The sequence below is a fragment of the Molossus molossus genome, unplaced genomic scaffold (genome assembly GCF_014108415.1).
Source record: "Molossus molossus isolate mMolMol1 unplaced genomic scaffold, mMolMol1.p scaffold_m16_p_3, whole genome shotgun sequence".
Classification (NCBI taxonomy): domain Eukaryota; kingdom Metazoa; phylum Chordata; class Mammalia; order Chiroptera; family Molossidae; genus Molossus; species Molossus molossus.
In genome coordinates, this window is record NW_023425366.1 from 17,388,186 (window position 1) to 17,405,610 (window position 17,425).

Consider the following 17,425-nt stretch of genomic DNA (forward strand, 5'->3'; position numbering starts at 1 on the left):
CTTAGGATCAGTATTCTGTGTTCTTTTTCCTCCTGCAGATGTTCCTCTGTCAGGTCTCTCATCAAATATCTTTTCTACAAGGAAATAATAGGAATGGAAACATGGGGACAGAAATACTTAATCATTCATCATTTTTCTATTCTAGTAAGATTTTCCTTCAAGGGTAGCTGAAGGATAGCACGCTAAGTTCGGAAGTGTTCTGGAGCCCACTTTCTAAGTAGTATTAGAATCACGGTAGAGTGCAAACCATCCAGAAATTAAGCACAACTTCTATAAACCTCATCCTCATTTTAATCAAGGGCAACAGATACTGATGCTTTGTATTTCACATGTATAGCTGCAAACTAAATGGTTCCAACCATAAGAAAAATAATAATATCTGTTGCAATGAATAAGTGCTACATAAAAATACATTAAAATAAACATGTTATATATTAGTAGTTACTCATTTATATATTTGCATATGTACACTTAAATACATATGGGAAGCTGTAACTGCAGACAAAGACACCTGTTTCTGAGGACCAACCGAGTCAGATTTTCACTTATTTAGTTACATGCCGTTGGGAATGTTGATTAGTCTTTCTAAAACTTATCTCTCAACAAGCAAAATTTGGGCAATCCTAATGGTCATTTCATGTGATTGCCCTGAATATGACATAAGAAATTGTGTATAAATGACAATGATAGGCCAATAAAAGGTACTAGGTAAGATGTTTTCAGCAATTTTTGATGTTTTAAAGAATTGATTATTGAAGACAGTCTTCATTGGGAACTTCTAAAATTTGGTACACTAATAATTTTCTTTTTACTGTTATTTGTTAACAGACCTCCATCTCTCCATCTTATTAACACATTGCTAATGACTGCCTTCTCAAGGAGATAGGTCTCAGAAGAAACCAACTGAAGCTTTACTAACACCTCTATCACATGTGTGACTTTATAAGCTGATGGAGATATGATGCATAAATGGATGGGCCAGCCTAATCAAGTGAGGGTAGAGGGAGGAACAAAGGGCCCCAAAAGCAAGAAAACACAATGTGAGATTCAGACATCTAAATCATGTGAGACTGATCTGAGAGGGAGAGGACTGTACTCCAACATAGCCAGATCATAACGCGACCTAATGGACAAAGTCTGATAAATAAGAGTCCATTGTTTTTATAACCTTTGAACATATACAAGTGTTAGCTGATTCATCTGCACTTTATCTGATACAGATGCATAGCCTTTTCGAACTACAGTTGCAGTCCTGGGCAGTAGGACCCTAAGAGCACTATATTATGCCTTGAAACATGTTTCTATTTTGCCTGAACAGGCATACATGATCATAAATATACAGCTTTATTAGGACTAGTGATTCAAATCTTGTATCTATTAATGCTATTTAAGAAGCTTGGTGAATAATAGCCAAAACATTTGTCCCTCTTGTCACCAGCATTCTCTTCATCTGCTGAGTCAACAATACCTTTGAAATGTTGCTTATGATTATTTCTATGCTACTATATTCTATGGCTTAGGACACAGATCATTTTTTTCTTGCCTGCTCTCTTAAGCAGATAAATGCACAATCTTCAACGTTATTAGCATATCAGTGTCTAATTGACTGTAATAAAAAATGAAAAATCCTAATAACATTCCTGTATGTCATTCTCATGGACCTCAATTATTCAGAAGTTTCCTAATGCTGCTGCTGCTTAGTAGAGCGCAGCCCATTAAATATGCAACTGGGCTAAAATATAGAAGTTTCTCAAATGCTCATAGGATGAAACCATGGTGGTGTTTTAAAATTTAATGTTGCTTAACCTGCAACACAATGAATTCCTCAGCCCAGATATAAAGTTTATGGTGTGAAAGTAAAAATTAATCCATAGTGTTTTGTAAAACCGGTCACACCAAAATTTTAATTTTTATTTCTTTGTGCAACTTTTGATTTCCGTTCTAAATGTGCAGTTTTTCTCTAACAAAGTTTTAATTTTGAAAAGAAGAGTGGCCATGTAATAAATTATTGTGGATATTTTTCTCCCAATTTACAGGTAAATAAATCAAGAAAAATAGGGAGAAATTGATCAAGTTGTTATGTATCTCAAATTCTACGAATCTATCTACCTATTTATCTATCAATCATCTATCTGTCTATCATTTAATATATCTATCTAGGAGCAAAGAACCAAGAGTAACAAGACACCGTTAAAAAAGAAGAAAAAAAGCTTAAAGTACTTCAAATGTAATTTTTTCAACAAATTTTAATGAAAACATTAATTATTATATATAGGTAACATTCAGCAAATTTATTATCTAACAAATATGTTAGGTAACATGTTTCTATCATTTTAAATTATGCTAAATATTTCCTTGTATATTCTTTATATTTTATTTTTAAAAAGTATAGGCTACTTAATTTGACAATAAACATGGATATATACATGAGGAAATATGTAAATCTATACCTTGTATCAATAAAAATCTCTAATTTAACAAAAAATATAGAAAAAACATTGTATTGCTCATGGGACTTTAATAGACTAAGGTAATTATAAACTCGGTATCATTCTTAAAGATCAGTATTTCCAAAATAAACTTAAACTAAGAACATTATTTATCATATTCAAAATTCATTCTGTACTTATAAAACACTATTGTCATTTTGGAATTTATAATATATTTCACCTAATTTCTGGCCTTAACCTTTTTGAAGATATAGATATTTTGGAAAACATTCTGAGGACAGTTATCAGGATGATGGATTGCTTTGGGTACCAAATCACAAAAAGCTTAGATTTTTCTTTTCCTTTGTTCTTCTTTCCCTCTCCCCCTCCTCATACCCCCCCCCCCTCCTTCTCAATATGACCCAGAAGCACAAATAAGGGTGTGAGAGACAAAGAGAAAGATGAACCAGCTCAGGATTTGGAAGGGACCTGCTTCTTTAGAACGTAGTGCATTATGTAATCAACCGAGACTATTTTCACCTGGGCTAAGACAATGGTTGTTGCTGGTGTACGCTGAGAGGATTAAGTCATGAGATAGCTCTACTGAGATTTTATTTTATTTATTTTTTATTTTTTTTATCCTCACCCAAGGACATTTTTCCTTTTTTTGTTCAGGTAGAGTGGGAGGGAGAGAGAGGAACAGAGAGAGAGAGAGACATCGATGTGAAAGGAACACATCGAGTGGCTGCCACCCGCACGACCAACCAGGGCCGGGGACAAACTGCAACCGAGGTACGCGCCCTTAGCGGGAACCGAACCCGGGTCTCTCTGGACCGCAGGCCGACGCTCTAACCGCTGAACCAAACCGGCCAGGACTCTACTGCGATTTTAAAACATCAATCCTCACTTCCTACCTTGTCAGAAGCAATGTCTGAAACAAGTAAAGCCGCTATATCAGTCTCTTCTCAGTTACAGGTAGGACAGCATTACCAGTAACTTTCAAGTAATCTGGCCAAAGTGTTCTTTAAAAAAATAATACTAATCAATACTGTTCTTATTTATTTATTTCTGTTCATTTCATTATATTAATATGTCTTTACTACATGGTAACAAGGGAAAAAGTTTAAAGTTGTGCCAGTGCCCCAGGCATGGCAAACACATGCTCTCCTCCCTCCCTCCCTCCTGCCCTGCCTCACTCCCTCCTTTCCTCCCCAACATTTAGTGTGAGAGAGATTCCATCCCATGACTTTTTGGATTAACTTGAGCAAATCAAATAGAATGAAGTAATAATTAATCCATAGCAAAACTATTTTTTCCCTCATAGAACACGTGGAAGAAATCTACTTGAATCTACCTTTAAAGAAGTAGTCTTATAAAACACGTATTTCTTACTCTCTGAATTGAGACATTTCAAAAATATGAGTAATTTAAAAACTCTGTGGGAAAAATACGTATTCTGCCAAAACATACACACACACACTTTTACTATGCTAAAAACTGTTATTTGAAAGAAAGACCAATGTATTTTATTTTATTTTTTATTATTAATTTATTTTTGTTACAGATGTTTCTCCCTTTTCCCCATTGACACCCTCCTCCAAATCCCCTCCACCCCGTCCCTAGCTTTGTTGTCCATGTCCATAGGTTATGCGTACATGCATATCAGTTCTGTGGTTTATCTCCGCCCCCCCAACCCCCTCTTCTGAGGGTTGTCAGTCTGTACCGTACTTCCACATCTCTGGGTCTACCCTATTCCTCAGACTGTTATGTTCATTATATTCCACAAATAAGTGAGATCATGTGATATTTGTCTTTCTCTGCTTGGCTTGTTTCACTCCAGGTACCTCCATGTGATCCCAAAGGATAAGAGATCTTTCTTTCTTACAGCTACATAGTACTCCATTGTGTATATATACCACAGTTTTCTTATCCATTTGTCTACTGATGGACACCTGAGCTGTTTCCAGATCTTAGCTATTGTAAATAGTGCTGCTATGAACATGAAAGTACATATATCCTTTCTGATTGGTGTTTCAGGTTTCTTATGGTATATTCCTAGAAGTGAGATCACAGGCTCAAATGGCAATTATATTTTTAATTTTTTGAAGTAACAGCATAGTGTTTTCCATAGTGGCTGCATCAGTCTGCATTCCCACCATCAGTATACTAGAGTCTCCTTTCCTCCACATCCTCGCCAACACTTGTTTAATGATTTGTTGATCGCGGCCATTCTAACAGGTGTGAGGTGATACCTCATTGTTGTTTTAATTTGCATCTCTCTGACAATTAGTGATGTTGAGCATTTCTTCATATGTCTCTTAGCCATTTGTATGTCCTGTTTGGAAAGGTGTCTATTTAGTTCCTCTGCCCATTTTTAAACTTGGTTCTTTGTCTTCCTTTTGCTGAGTTGTATGAGCATTCTATCTCTGATGCATAATTGGCAATTATGCTCTCCCATTCAGTGGGTTCCCTTTTCATTTTGATGGTTGTTTCTTTTGCTGTGCAGAAGCTTTTGAGTTTGATGTAGTCCCATGTGTTCATTTTCTCCTTTGTTTCTGTTGCCTTAGGTAATGTATCAGTGAAAATTCTGCTGCTTGTGATGTCTGAAATTTTGTTGCCTACATTTTCTTCTATGATTTTTATGGATTCATGAGTCACATTTAAGTCTTTTATTTATTTTGAGTTTATTCTTGTGTATAGTGTAAGTTGATGGTCTAGTTTCATTTTTTTTGCATGTAGCTGTCCAATTTTCCCAACACCATTTATTAAAGAGGCTGTCTTTACTCCATTGTATGCTCTTGCCTCCTTTGTCAAATATTAATTGAACATAATGTCTTGGGACAATTTCTAGGTTCTCTGTTCTGTTCCACTGGTCTATATGCCTGTTCTTGTGCCAGTATCAGGCTATTTAGATTACAGTAGCTTTTTACTATAATCTGATATATGGTATTGTGATCCCACCCACTTTACCCTTCTTTTTCAAGATTGCTGTGGCTATTCGGGGTCTTTTTTTGGTTCCATATGAATTTTTGAAGTATTTGTTGTAGTTCTGTGAAATATGTTGTTGGTATTTTGATGGGGATTGCATTTAATTTATAGATAGCTTTAGATAATATGGACATTTTAATGATGTTAATTTCCCAATCCATGAACAAGTTAAGTGCTTCCACTTTTTTATATCTTCCTCTATTTATTTTTTCTTTTTTAATGTCCTTTAGTTTTCTGCAAAAGGTTCTTTACTTCTTTGGTTAAGTTTATTCTTTGGCATCTTAATTTTTTTGCTGAGATGGTAAATGGGATTTTTTTTTTAGTTTCTCTTTCTGTGACTTCATCATTGGTATATAAATGCCATCGATATCTTGGTGTTAATTTTGTATCCTGCTACTTGGCCAAATTCACTTATTAAATCTCGTAGATCTTTGATGGAGTCTTTGGGGTTTTCTATGTGTAATATCATGCCATCTGAGAATAATGAGAGTTTCATTTCCTCCTTTCTAATTTGGATCCTTTTTATTTTTTCTTTATGTCTGTTTGCTGTGGCTAAGACTTCCAGTACTATGTTAAATAAAAGTGGCAAAAGTGGGGATCCCTGTCTTGTTCCTATTCTTCAGGACAATGTTTTTATTTTGCCCATTAAGTATGATGTTGGCTGTAGGTATTTCATATATGCCTTTATTATGTTGAGAAATGATCTCTCTATTCCCACATTGCTGAGTGTTTTCATTCGAAATGGGTGCTGGAATTTGTTGAATGCTTTTTCAGTGTCTATTGATATGATCATGTGGTTTTCATCTTTCATTTTGTTTATGTAGCATATCACATTTGTTGATTTGCGAATATTGTACCAGCCTTGCATCCCTGGGATGAATCCCACTTGGTCATGGTGAATGATTTTTTTGATGTATTGCTGGATCCAGTTTGCTAGTATTTTGTTCAGCATTTTGGCATCTATGTTCAGCAGGGATATCGGCCTGTAGTTTTCTTTCTTTGTAGTGTCTTTTTCTGGTTTTGGAATTAGAATTATGCTGGCCTCATTAAACAAGTTTGGAAGTCTTCCTTCTTTTTGAATTTTTTGAAATAGTTTGAGAATGGGTATTAATTAGTTCTTCTTTGAATGTTCGGTAAAACTTCCCTGTGAAGCTGTCTGGTCCTGGGCTTTTGTTTGCAGGGAGAGTCTTGATTTCATCTTCTATTTCCTTAGTTGTTATTTGTCTTCAAGTTTTCTCTCTCTTCCTGATCCAGTTTTGGAAGACTATGTGTTTCTAGAAATTTGTCCATTTCGCATACTTTGTTCAATTTGTTGCCGTATAATTGTTTATAGTATTTGTTAACGATCCTTTGAATTTCTGTGATGTCAGTTGTTACTTCTCTTCTTTCATTTCTGATTTTGTGTATTTGGGTTCTCTCGCTTTGTTTCTTGGTAAATCTAGCTAAGGGTCCATCCATCTTGTTTATCTTTTCGAAAAACCAGCTCTTGGTTTTATTGATCCTTTGAATTGTTTTTTTTGGTCTTTATGTCATTTATTTCTGCTTTGATCTTTACTATTTCCTTCCTTGTACTTGCTCTGGGTTTTCTCTTTGTTTGCTTTCTGTTCTTTAAGTTGTGAGGGTAGAGAGTCTATTAGCGATTTTTCTTGTTTCTTGAGGTAGTGCTATGAACTTCTCTCTCAGAACTGCTTTCGCTGCATCCCATGTGTTATTGCGTGTTCATTTTCATTGGTTTACAGAAAGTTTTTAATCTCTTCCTTGATCTAGGTAACCCATTCATTGTTTAAAAACATGCTATTTAGCCTCCATGTGTTCAAATGTCTTTTCATGTTCTAGTTGCAATTGATTTCTAGTTTCATACCATTGTGATCTGAGAAGATGCCTGATATGATTTCAATCTACTTGAACTTGTAGAGACTTAGTTTGGGTCCTAACATGTGGTCTATCTTTGAGAATGTCCCATGTGCACTTCAGAAGAATGTGAATTCTGTGGTTTAGGGGTGTAATTCTCTGTAGATATCTATTAAATCCATTTGGTGTAGTGCTTCATTTAGAGTCTCTTTTTTCTTGTTAATTTTTCATCTAGAGATTCTATCTATTGATGTCGGTGGGGTGTTGAAGTCCCCTGCTATGATTGCTGTCAATTTCTTCTTTGAAGTCCTCCAGAAAATTTTTAATATATCTTTGTGCTCCTATATTGGGTACATATATGTTTACCATGGTTATATCTTTCTGTTGGATAAGTCCTTTCAATATTATGTAGTGACCTTCTTTGTCTCCAGTTATGGCCTTTATTTTGAAATCTATTTCATGAGATATGGGTATTGCTACCCAAGCTTTTTTTTTTCTTTCCATTTGCTTGGAAGGTTTTTTTCCATCCCTTCATTTTCAACTTATGTGAGTCTTTTGTTGTGAGGTGGGTCTCTTGTAAACAACATATAGATGAGTCATGCTTTCTTATCCAATCAGCTACTCTGTATCTTTTTATCAGACCATTCAAACCCTTTACATTTAAGGTGATTATTGATATGTAATTATTTATTGTCATTTTTGTTTAATGTGGTTATTTTTTCTTCCTATTTGTTCTACTAATTATAGCAGTCCTTTTAACATTTCTTGCAGTGCTGCTTTGCTGATAATATATTCCCTTAGCCTTATTTTGTCTGGGAAGCTCTTTATTTGACCTTCTCTTTTGAATGATAGCCTTGCTGGATAGAGTAGTCTTGGATTCAGATCCTTGTTTTTCATGACCTTGATTACTTCATGCCATTCCCTTTTGGCCTATAATTTTCTGTTGAGAAGTCAGCTGAGAGTCTTGTAGTTGAGAGTCCTTTGTAGGTAACCTGTTACTTATTTCTTACTGTTTTTAGGATTCTTTCTTTGTCTTTAATTTTTGGCATTTTAATTATTATGTGTCTTGGTGTGGACCTGTTTGGGTCCTTCTTTCTTGTGGTTCTCTGTGCTTTTTGTACTTGAATGCCTTCTCCCTTCAACAAATTAGGGAAGTTTTCTGTCAATATTCCTTCAAATATATTCTCTAACACTTGCTCATCTTCTTCTTCAGGGACTCCTATGATGCAAATATCACGTTTCCAGTTGTCCCACAGTTCTCTTAAGCTGTCTTCCTGTGTTTTAATTGTTTTTTTCATTTTGGTTTTCTGATTGGTTGATTTTTTTCTACCCTGTCTTCTAATTCACTGATCTGGTCCTCAGCTTCCTCAACTCTGCTGTTTAATCCTTCCAATGTGTTCTTTATTTTTGCTATGTCATTCTTTATTTCTTCTTGGTGGTTTTTCATTTCCAATTGGTAGATTTTCAATGTTTCCATTTCTTTACTCATGGTGTTGATGTTCTTAGTCATGCTGTTTGGCTTTCTCCAGATCATGGCTCTGAATTCTGCATTTGATAACTTGTTTAAGTGCATTTTATTTATCTCATATTTGGTAGCAGTCTCTGGTTCTTTCATTTGGTATTTGTTTCTTTGTTTCACCATTTTGGCTATCTCAGTGAGTTTTGGAGCCTGCCAAATTTTTCCTGTGTTGGTGTTCTGCTGTTTGCGGTTCCCTCTACTGGGTTTGGATGAGCATGAGAAAACCCATGTGCAACCCCACTGTCAAGTCTTACTTTCCTGGGTAGATTTGCAAGCCCAGGCAAAACTATTATCCTCTAACTTTTTGCCTGGAAGCTATCAATAGAGGTTACTTGAAGAGCCTTGGGTCCTCAGTTGAATGAAAATTCTCAGATTTCCTGAGGGTGGGGCAGATGCTGGTTGTTAATGATCCTCAATTTGCATTTCAATGGCCCACCTAGGTGGGGTTGAATCTTTGACGAAGGGGCCACCACCTCTCCCCAGAACCCTGGGAAGGAGTACAATGGCCACCGCAACTCAGCAAAAGCTCTGAGTTCCCTCAGAATCCCGAGTGTCCCCACACAGTTCCAGTCCTGTTCACCCTCCCTCCACTGGAACCCAAGGTGAGTGGCTGTGGCTATTTTAGTGCTCTGTCCCAGCCTTCTGTGCTGTGGAGTGGGCTTGGGACTTTAACCCTTAAGGCGCTGCTCACAGCCAAGACCACTGCTGTCTGTGGGCTCCCAGCCCCCTTCTCGTACCTCTACATTCTCACCAGGATTGATTCAGTGTCCCTGGTTATAAAGTCCCTGCAAGCTGCTTTTCTGTTGCTCCTTCCTGATGACTTGTCTTTATTTTAGTTGTGATTCCAGTTTGGGCCTAAGTGATGATCTGGGCTGTCATATTTTATCCTGTATTTTAATAATTATACACTGAATCTTTTAGCGTTGGGAAGTATTTTAAAATTGAAATGTAAAAATCAAGGAAATTTGTAGGTTAGAAAATAGGTTGGAAGTGGAGGACACATTTACAGGTTTTTTCATTTAAGGGTAAACCTTTTTAGAGGCCAAATTGAAAGCTGTTTTTTTTTTTAAAATAATAACTAACAAAAAAATTATTTGTAAGATGCAATACTACTATCTCATATTTTATTTTATTTTTTATTATTATTATTTTTTATCCTCACCTGAGGATATTTTTCCATCTTTTGTACAGATAGAGTGGGAGGGAGAGAGAGGGGAGAGAGAGAGAGAGAGAGAGAGAGAGAGAGAGAGAGAGAGAGAGAAACATCGACGTGAAAGGGACACATCGAGTGGCTGCCACCCGCACGACCAACCAGGGCCGGGGACAAACTGCAACCGAAGTACGTGCCCTTAGCGGGGAACCGAACCCAGGTCTCTCCGTACCGCAGGCCAACGCTCTAACCACTGAGCCAAACCGGCCAGGGCTCATATTTTAAATTCTTTCTCATTCCTCAAAACTAATTAATGCCTCAGACCTTCAATTGCACCATTTTTATTTGTGGCAAAACTTACATAGTTTTAAAAGCCAACTATTTGAAGAATACATGACTTCATTCATTCCAATTTTTATAGACAGTTTTGAAATAAACTACTGAAAACTTTAGAAGAGTTTTATTTTATTTTTTTTCTTTATTGATTTGAGAGTGAGAGGAAGGGAAAGAAGAGAGAGAAGAAAATATTGATGAGAAAGAACATTGATCGGCTGCCTCCTGCATGCCCCTCACTGGGGATGTGGCCCACAACCTGGGCATGTGCCCTGACTGGGAATTGAACCAGTGATCTCTTGGTGCATGGGTCGACGCTCAACCACTGAGCCACACTGGCCAGGCTAGAAGAGTTTTAAATTTACAGAAAAGTTGCAGAGTAGAGTTCACATATACCCCACACCCAGTTTCTCCTAGTATTCACACTTGATAGTAATATGGTACATTTGTTACAATTAATGAACTAATATCAATACATGATTACTGAATAACATACTTTACTCATGTTTCCTTATTTTTATTTAAAGTCTTTTTTCTGTTTCAGGATCACATCCGAGAAACTACATTATATTTATTCATTATGTCTCCTTAAGCTCCTCTTGGCTCTGACAGTTTCTCAGATTTTTCTTATTTTTGATAACCTGGATAGTTTTGGAAACAATTGATCAGGTACTTTTTAGAACATTTCTCAATGAAAACATTTATCAAAATTTGATTATGAATGGGTATTGGATTTCTTTAATACTTTATCTGCATCAATTAATATAATCATAAGATTTATTTTCTTTAACCTATTGATATGGCGGATTACATTTATAGAATTTAAATTTTGAAACAGCCTTTTATATTTTGAAGAAATCATACATGGTTTTGCTGAATAATTCCCTATATACATTGCTGGATTTGTTGAGAATTTTTGCATGTATTTTCTGGGAGACTATGGTCTGTCATCTTTCTTGTAGTATTTGTTTCTGGTTTTGTTATTGAGATTATGCTGGCATTGTAGCCCGAGTAATGATGGACTCTCCTGCTTTTATTTTCTTGGAGAGATTTTGGACAATGAACTTTATTTCTTCCTTAAATGTTTTATACAATTAATTAGTGAAATCATCTGTGTTTGGTGCTTTCTTTTTGGGAGGTTTTAAATTATTGATTTTATAGATATCGAACTATCTATCCTTGTGTGAGTCTTCAAAAATATGTCATTGGTCCATTATATCTAAATTTTCAAATTTGTATGCATAAAGTTATCTAGAATAGTCCCTTATTCACCTTCTAATGTCCATATATTTGTAATGATAAAATCTTTTTCATATTATGTATTTGTAATTTATGTCTTCTCTATTTTTTTCTCAACCTTGCTAGAAAGGTTTATTGATGTTTTACTTAAAGAAATAATTTGGTTTTATTTATTTTCTTTTTTCTTAATTTTGCTGAGTTCTGTATTATTTTTTCCTTGTTTTAGCATAATTTGCTCATCTTAAGATTTCTAATGCAGCACTTAGGTTATTGTTTTTATATGTTTCTTCCTTTCTAATACATATATTTATTTAAAAGTGTATTATTTAATCTGAAAATATTTGGTAGTTTCCAGATGTTTTTTCAGTTATTGTTTGATTTCTAGTTCAGCTCCATGATCTAAGTCCTTAATTTATATGATTTTTGTTATTCTTTTAAATATTTTTTTCTTTATTGATTTTAGGAAAGAGGAAGGGAGAGGGACAAAGAGATAGAAACATTGATGAGGGAGAATATTGATTGGTTGCCTCCTGCATGCCCCCCACTGGGGATTGGGCCCACAACCTGGGCATGTGCCCAGATCAGGAATCAAACCAGCGACCTCTTGGTGCATGGGTCAACGCTCAACCACTGAGCCTCATTGACTGGGCTGATTTCTATTATTTTAAATTTGTTAAAGTATTTTTATGGCCAAGAATATTGTCCAGCTTTGTGAATGTTTCATGCGAAATTAGTAAGACATATTCTGCTCTTGTTTGTATGTTGTATTTTCTGTAAACATCAGTTAGATCAAGTTGTTTGATAGTGTTGTTCAGGTCATTTATATACTTATTACTTTAATGTATGCTAATCTACCAATTACTTAAAAAGGGTATTGAAGTCTCCAACTATAATAGTCCATTTGTCTGTTTCTCCTTTCAATTTTACCTTCATTTATTTTAAAGCTCTTTTGTTTGATGCATACGAGTTTAGGATTAGTATATCTTCTCAGAGAATTGACCCCTTTATTATTATTTAATACCTTTATCCCTGATAACTTTGGGTCACAATTTTTTTATCTTCTCTAAAAATCTCTGTCAATCATTGTAGTTAGGATATTCATATATAAAGTAATTATTGATATCTAGCAGGATTGTAACTGATTTCTACTTATTGCATTTGTATCTTGTTTCTCTCTTTTTCTGCCTTCCCTGGCTTTAACTGAGCATATTATAATTCCATTTTGTGTCTAATCTTAGTATATCAATTATACTTACTTTTAAAATTAAGTTGTTACCCTATAATTTTGCATATTTTCTAACCAAAGTCCACCTTCAAAAAACATTGTGTTGCTTCATATATAGATAGTACAAGCCACTTTGAACTGAATGTTATCAACTCTTCCCCCATCTGTGACATTGCAGTCATCCATTTTACGTATCCATGTGCTATAACATCACTTCGTTATGAGTTTATATTATCAATATAATTGCTTTAAACATTTATCTTTTAAATCATTTAAGAATACAAAAATTAAGGGTTCATTTTTACCTTTGTGTATTTTCCCTGTGACTCTCTTCCTTTCTTCTATATAGCATATCTTCTTTGCTCGTTCTTCTCCTGATAGTCCAACTGTGTGTTCATTACACCTTCTGAGATTCCACAGCTCTTGGATTTTACTCTTCTGCTTTTTTCTTTGCCTTTTAGTTTAAGTTTCTATTGATCTATCTGCAGGTTTATGGATCCTGTCATGATTTGTATGGAATCTACCAATGTTCTCATCAAAGATCTTCTTAATTTGTGTTAGTCGGCTTTATATTTCTAGCATTCATTTTTATTTCTTTCTAGGATTTCTATCTCTCTGCTTATATAATTCATTTTCCATGCATATTATCTACTTCATCATCTGTGTTTGAGTCTCTTTCTGGTGATAGTTCAGTCTCTTCAGAATATGTGCATCTGTGTGTGTGTGTGTGTGTGTGTGTGTATGCTTGACTTGTGGCAGGCCTTGTAACTTTTTCTTGAAAGCTTGGTAAATTAGTGTCAGAACTTTAATCTGACTAGGTGTTGGACTGTATATAATGTTTGTTTGTTGTAGTTAAGTTACTTGAGGCTTCAGATTTCTCTTACATCCTTGATGTTTGTCCTTCTGTTTTGAACTTCCCTAAGTATTCCTACTCAGTGACTGATGCTGTAATCTTCTGTTAATATACTGACATTTTATGGCAGGGGGTAAAGTATGGATAGATTACAGATTTTTATCTTCTCAATAAATCTGTCTTCTCATGGACCTGTATGTCATTCCTGTGACCTTCACAAGTGTTTCTAGTGATGTGGCTTTTTCTTCCTGCTTCCTAGTGCCTTACCAGACCAAAACATTTGCATTCTGCTGACTTGAAGCCTCAGTCCTGTTTACTATTTTATTGTTCTCATTAGGTGAGACAGACAGGCTTGAGGGTGGTCGTGTGGAGCACAACCCTTTTCTCCCAGCTAGCATGAAGCTCTGACAAAGTCCTTTCTGCTGGAGAACAAACCTTTGTTGTGGAGAATGCCCTGGGGATATTTCAGCAGAACACTCCACTCTTCTTACTGATGCCAGGAGGGCCCCCCCCCCCCAAATCCTCACTGCAAGAATCGGTGGGTTCCTGGAGGGAAAGCCCAGGAAGGTGTGGGCCTTCTAATCAGCTCCCTTAGGTTTCTAGCTGCCATGGTGGCCACGCCCAGCTTCCAGGAAGGCATCCAGTTACCGCGCCAGCACTCCTACTAGCTTAGGTCCCACTGGCTTCTGCTCCAGGTCAGCAGGTCGAGGTTGCCACGTCACTCTGGGTGCTCCCGTCCTTCAAATTTCAGGGCAACAGTTTGCTTTATGACCTTAGTTCACTGATGGGCCAAGAAAAGTCATTGATTTCCAGTTTGTCCAGATTTTTCCTTAACGTAAAGGCTTTTATGTGTTAAAGCTGAAAACAGAATTCTCATTTAATCAATTTAGTAACATAAAAATAGGCCAGTTGCTTTTATATTTACAAACTCTGAAACAACATATCTTGTATAGGTATATTACGAGAACTAAATTCAATGATTGATATGAAAGATTTTTGTAAATTATACAGTACTATATAAATACCAAATGTTTGTCTTGATATTAAGGCCTTTTTAAAAATGCGTTGTAGCCCTGGCCTGTTGTTCAGTGGTTAGAGCCTTGACCTGTGGATCAATGAGTCTCGGGTTTGATTCTAGTCAAGGGCATGTACCTCGGTTGCAGTTTGTCCCGGCCCTGGTTGGGGTCCTGCAGGTAGCAACCAGTCGATGTGTCCCTCTCATGTGGATGTTTCTCTCTCCCTCCCACTCTATCTGAACAAAAATGGAAAAATATCATTGGTGAGGATTAAAAAAATGCATTGTAAATTTAGAATAAGCTCTTGGTTTATTATAGATAGCTCTGTTACCTACAAGGATGGAAAACCTTCTGAACTCATGACTTTATATTCTATGTTATTCTGCATAATGACATCCCAAAATGTCCAGATACTAATATTTTACCTTATATGGTGACAGAGACTTTGAAAACCTGATTAAATTAAGGATCTTGAGATGGGGAGGTTATTCTTTGTTAACGTGGTAGGTATGATGCTAATCACAGAAGTCCTTGTAAAAGGAGGAAAGGAGGTCAGAGAGATGGGAAAGGAGAAGGCAATGTGGGAATGAAAGCAGAGATCTGAGCGAAGTGCTTTAAAGATGGAGAAAGTGAACAATATCAGAGGCACCTAAAAGCTGAAAAAGATAAGGAAATGGATTTTCCTTGGAGCAGTTGTTCTCAACCTTCCTAATGCCCGCCGCCGTTTAATACAGTTCCTCATGTTGTGGTAACCCCCAAGCATACAATTATTTTTGTTGCTACTTCATAACTGTAATTTTGCTACTGTTATAAATCATAATGTAAATATCTGATATGCAGGATGTATTTTCATTGTTACAAATTCAACAGAATTAAAGCATAGTGATTAATCACAAAAACAATATGTAATTATATATTGTGAAATATTTATTTCTAAATACAAATAAATGAAATTTTGTCTTGAAGCATGATGTAGCATGGGTAACAGTCTTAATATAACAACAGTAAACTACATTGTTTACAAACTACATTTCTTCCTCAAAGAAAGCAGATAAGGTAGGCAACACGTAAATTTTATTTTCATCCAATTTTTTTTTGCAAAAGCTGAAGTTTTGTTTGGAATGATCAGATCTTTTCAGACAGATCAAGGCATGTTGATTTGGTCCCTGCAGTGGTAAATTTAACTCATTCAAGATGACAAAAATATCAACCAACCAAGTAAGCTATTTTCTGCAGTTCACTTTTATTGCTGAAAAGTGTTTAAAACTGCAGTCTTGCTTTCTGATTAAAAAATGTTTTGAGTTCATCTTGAAGCTCAAAAACACATTTTAAAACTTTTCCTGTCGACAACCATCTCACTTAAGTGTGAAATAGCAGAGCATTGTTCGGCACATCCAACTCATTTCACAGTTGTGAAAACAGTTGACTGTTTAAAGTGCTCGCCTTTACAAAATTGATAGAACTTATGACACTTTTCATTACTTCTTATAACTCTTGTGGCAGCGTCTTAGTTGCTAATATTTGCTGATGAATCATACAGTGAGTTCCAATATTTTTTGGTGACTCATTCAGTACCAAACATTGAAATCCAGATCGACATCCTAGCCTAGCTGGAGCACCATTTGTGCAAACACCACAGACCTTTTCCCAAGAGATCTTATGCTCTTTCAGAAATGAACCAACTGTATCAAATACATCACGTGCAGTAGTTGTCATTTCAAAAGGTTTTCAAAAAAGAAACTCATCTTTAAAATCACCATCATTAATATACCTTACGTAAACCAGCAACTGTGAACAGTTTGCAACATCTGTAGATTCATCAAGCTGGATGCTAAATATTGGAAGTGAAGCAGATTTAATATCCTGGATTACCTGATCAAGAATATCAGCAGACATGTCATCTATTCTTCTGTGGACAATGTTGTTAGATAAAGAAATTGCACTCAATTTCATAACAAAGTTATCTCCGATCATAATCCCAACAATATCTTTGGCCACTGGCAACAGTAAATCCTTAGTAATAGTGTGAGGTGTCATAGCTCTGGCAATTCTGAGTGCCACCAAATATGAAGCTTCAATGGATGCTACATTTTGTTTGTGGTACTTGCCACCAGTGTCAAGTCTGGCTTTCTTGAGTCCATCAGCTTTGCTTCTAAAATAGTTGGTATCCTTGCCAGCAAAGCTTGGATGCTTGCTATCAAAATGGCATTTTAGTTTGTTCAGCTTCATAGATTCAGCTGATAAAACTTCACAACAGATAACACATTGAAGTTTATCAATTCCTGCTGTAATTATTGAGGTAAAACCATACTGTAAAAAATCCTCACTATATTTACCTTTCTTAACATTCTTCTCTACACGATCCATTGTCATGAGATAGTTTGCTAATGAAAATAATATATAACAATAGCTTTAATAATACACAAGATGATACTTAGCATAGTTTAGTCAATACAGTTCATTAAAGTTTCCTATGATTTAGCATTATCTGTGTTGTTTTTTCTACATACCTGTTACTATCACAAGGGGGCAGTATTTACATCAACCACAGCTGAAAATAAAAAGACCAATCAGCATGCAGATTAAGTTCCCATGGTACAGATTTTTTTTTGTAGTAGTTGATCATTTTACAGTACATGAATTTACATTTACCCAGTAATTATAATTCATGAAGTGTCGTTTTACCTCCAATACTGCTGCTTTCAACCCAGTAGCTGCTTTTAACAGAGTAGCCGCTTTCTACACAGTAGCTGCTCTCTACACGTGTGACTGGTCCGCGTAAGTACATTATGGTACCAACCCTGTCACATACACCTGTATTT

The 17,425-nt window shown here is 35.8% G+C and overlaps 1 pseudogene; it reads right to left on the bottom strand.

The window, feature by feature from the left end:
- Window positions 1-15,628: 15,628 nt before the first annotated feature.
- LOC118641571 lies at window positions 15,629-16,970 on the bottom strand (annotated as a pseudogene).
- Window positions 16,971-17,425: the final 455 nt, after the last annotated feature.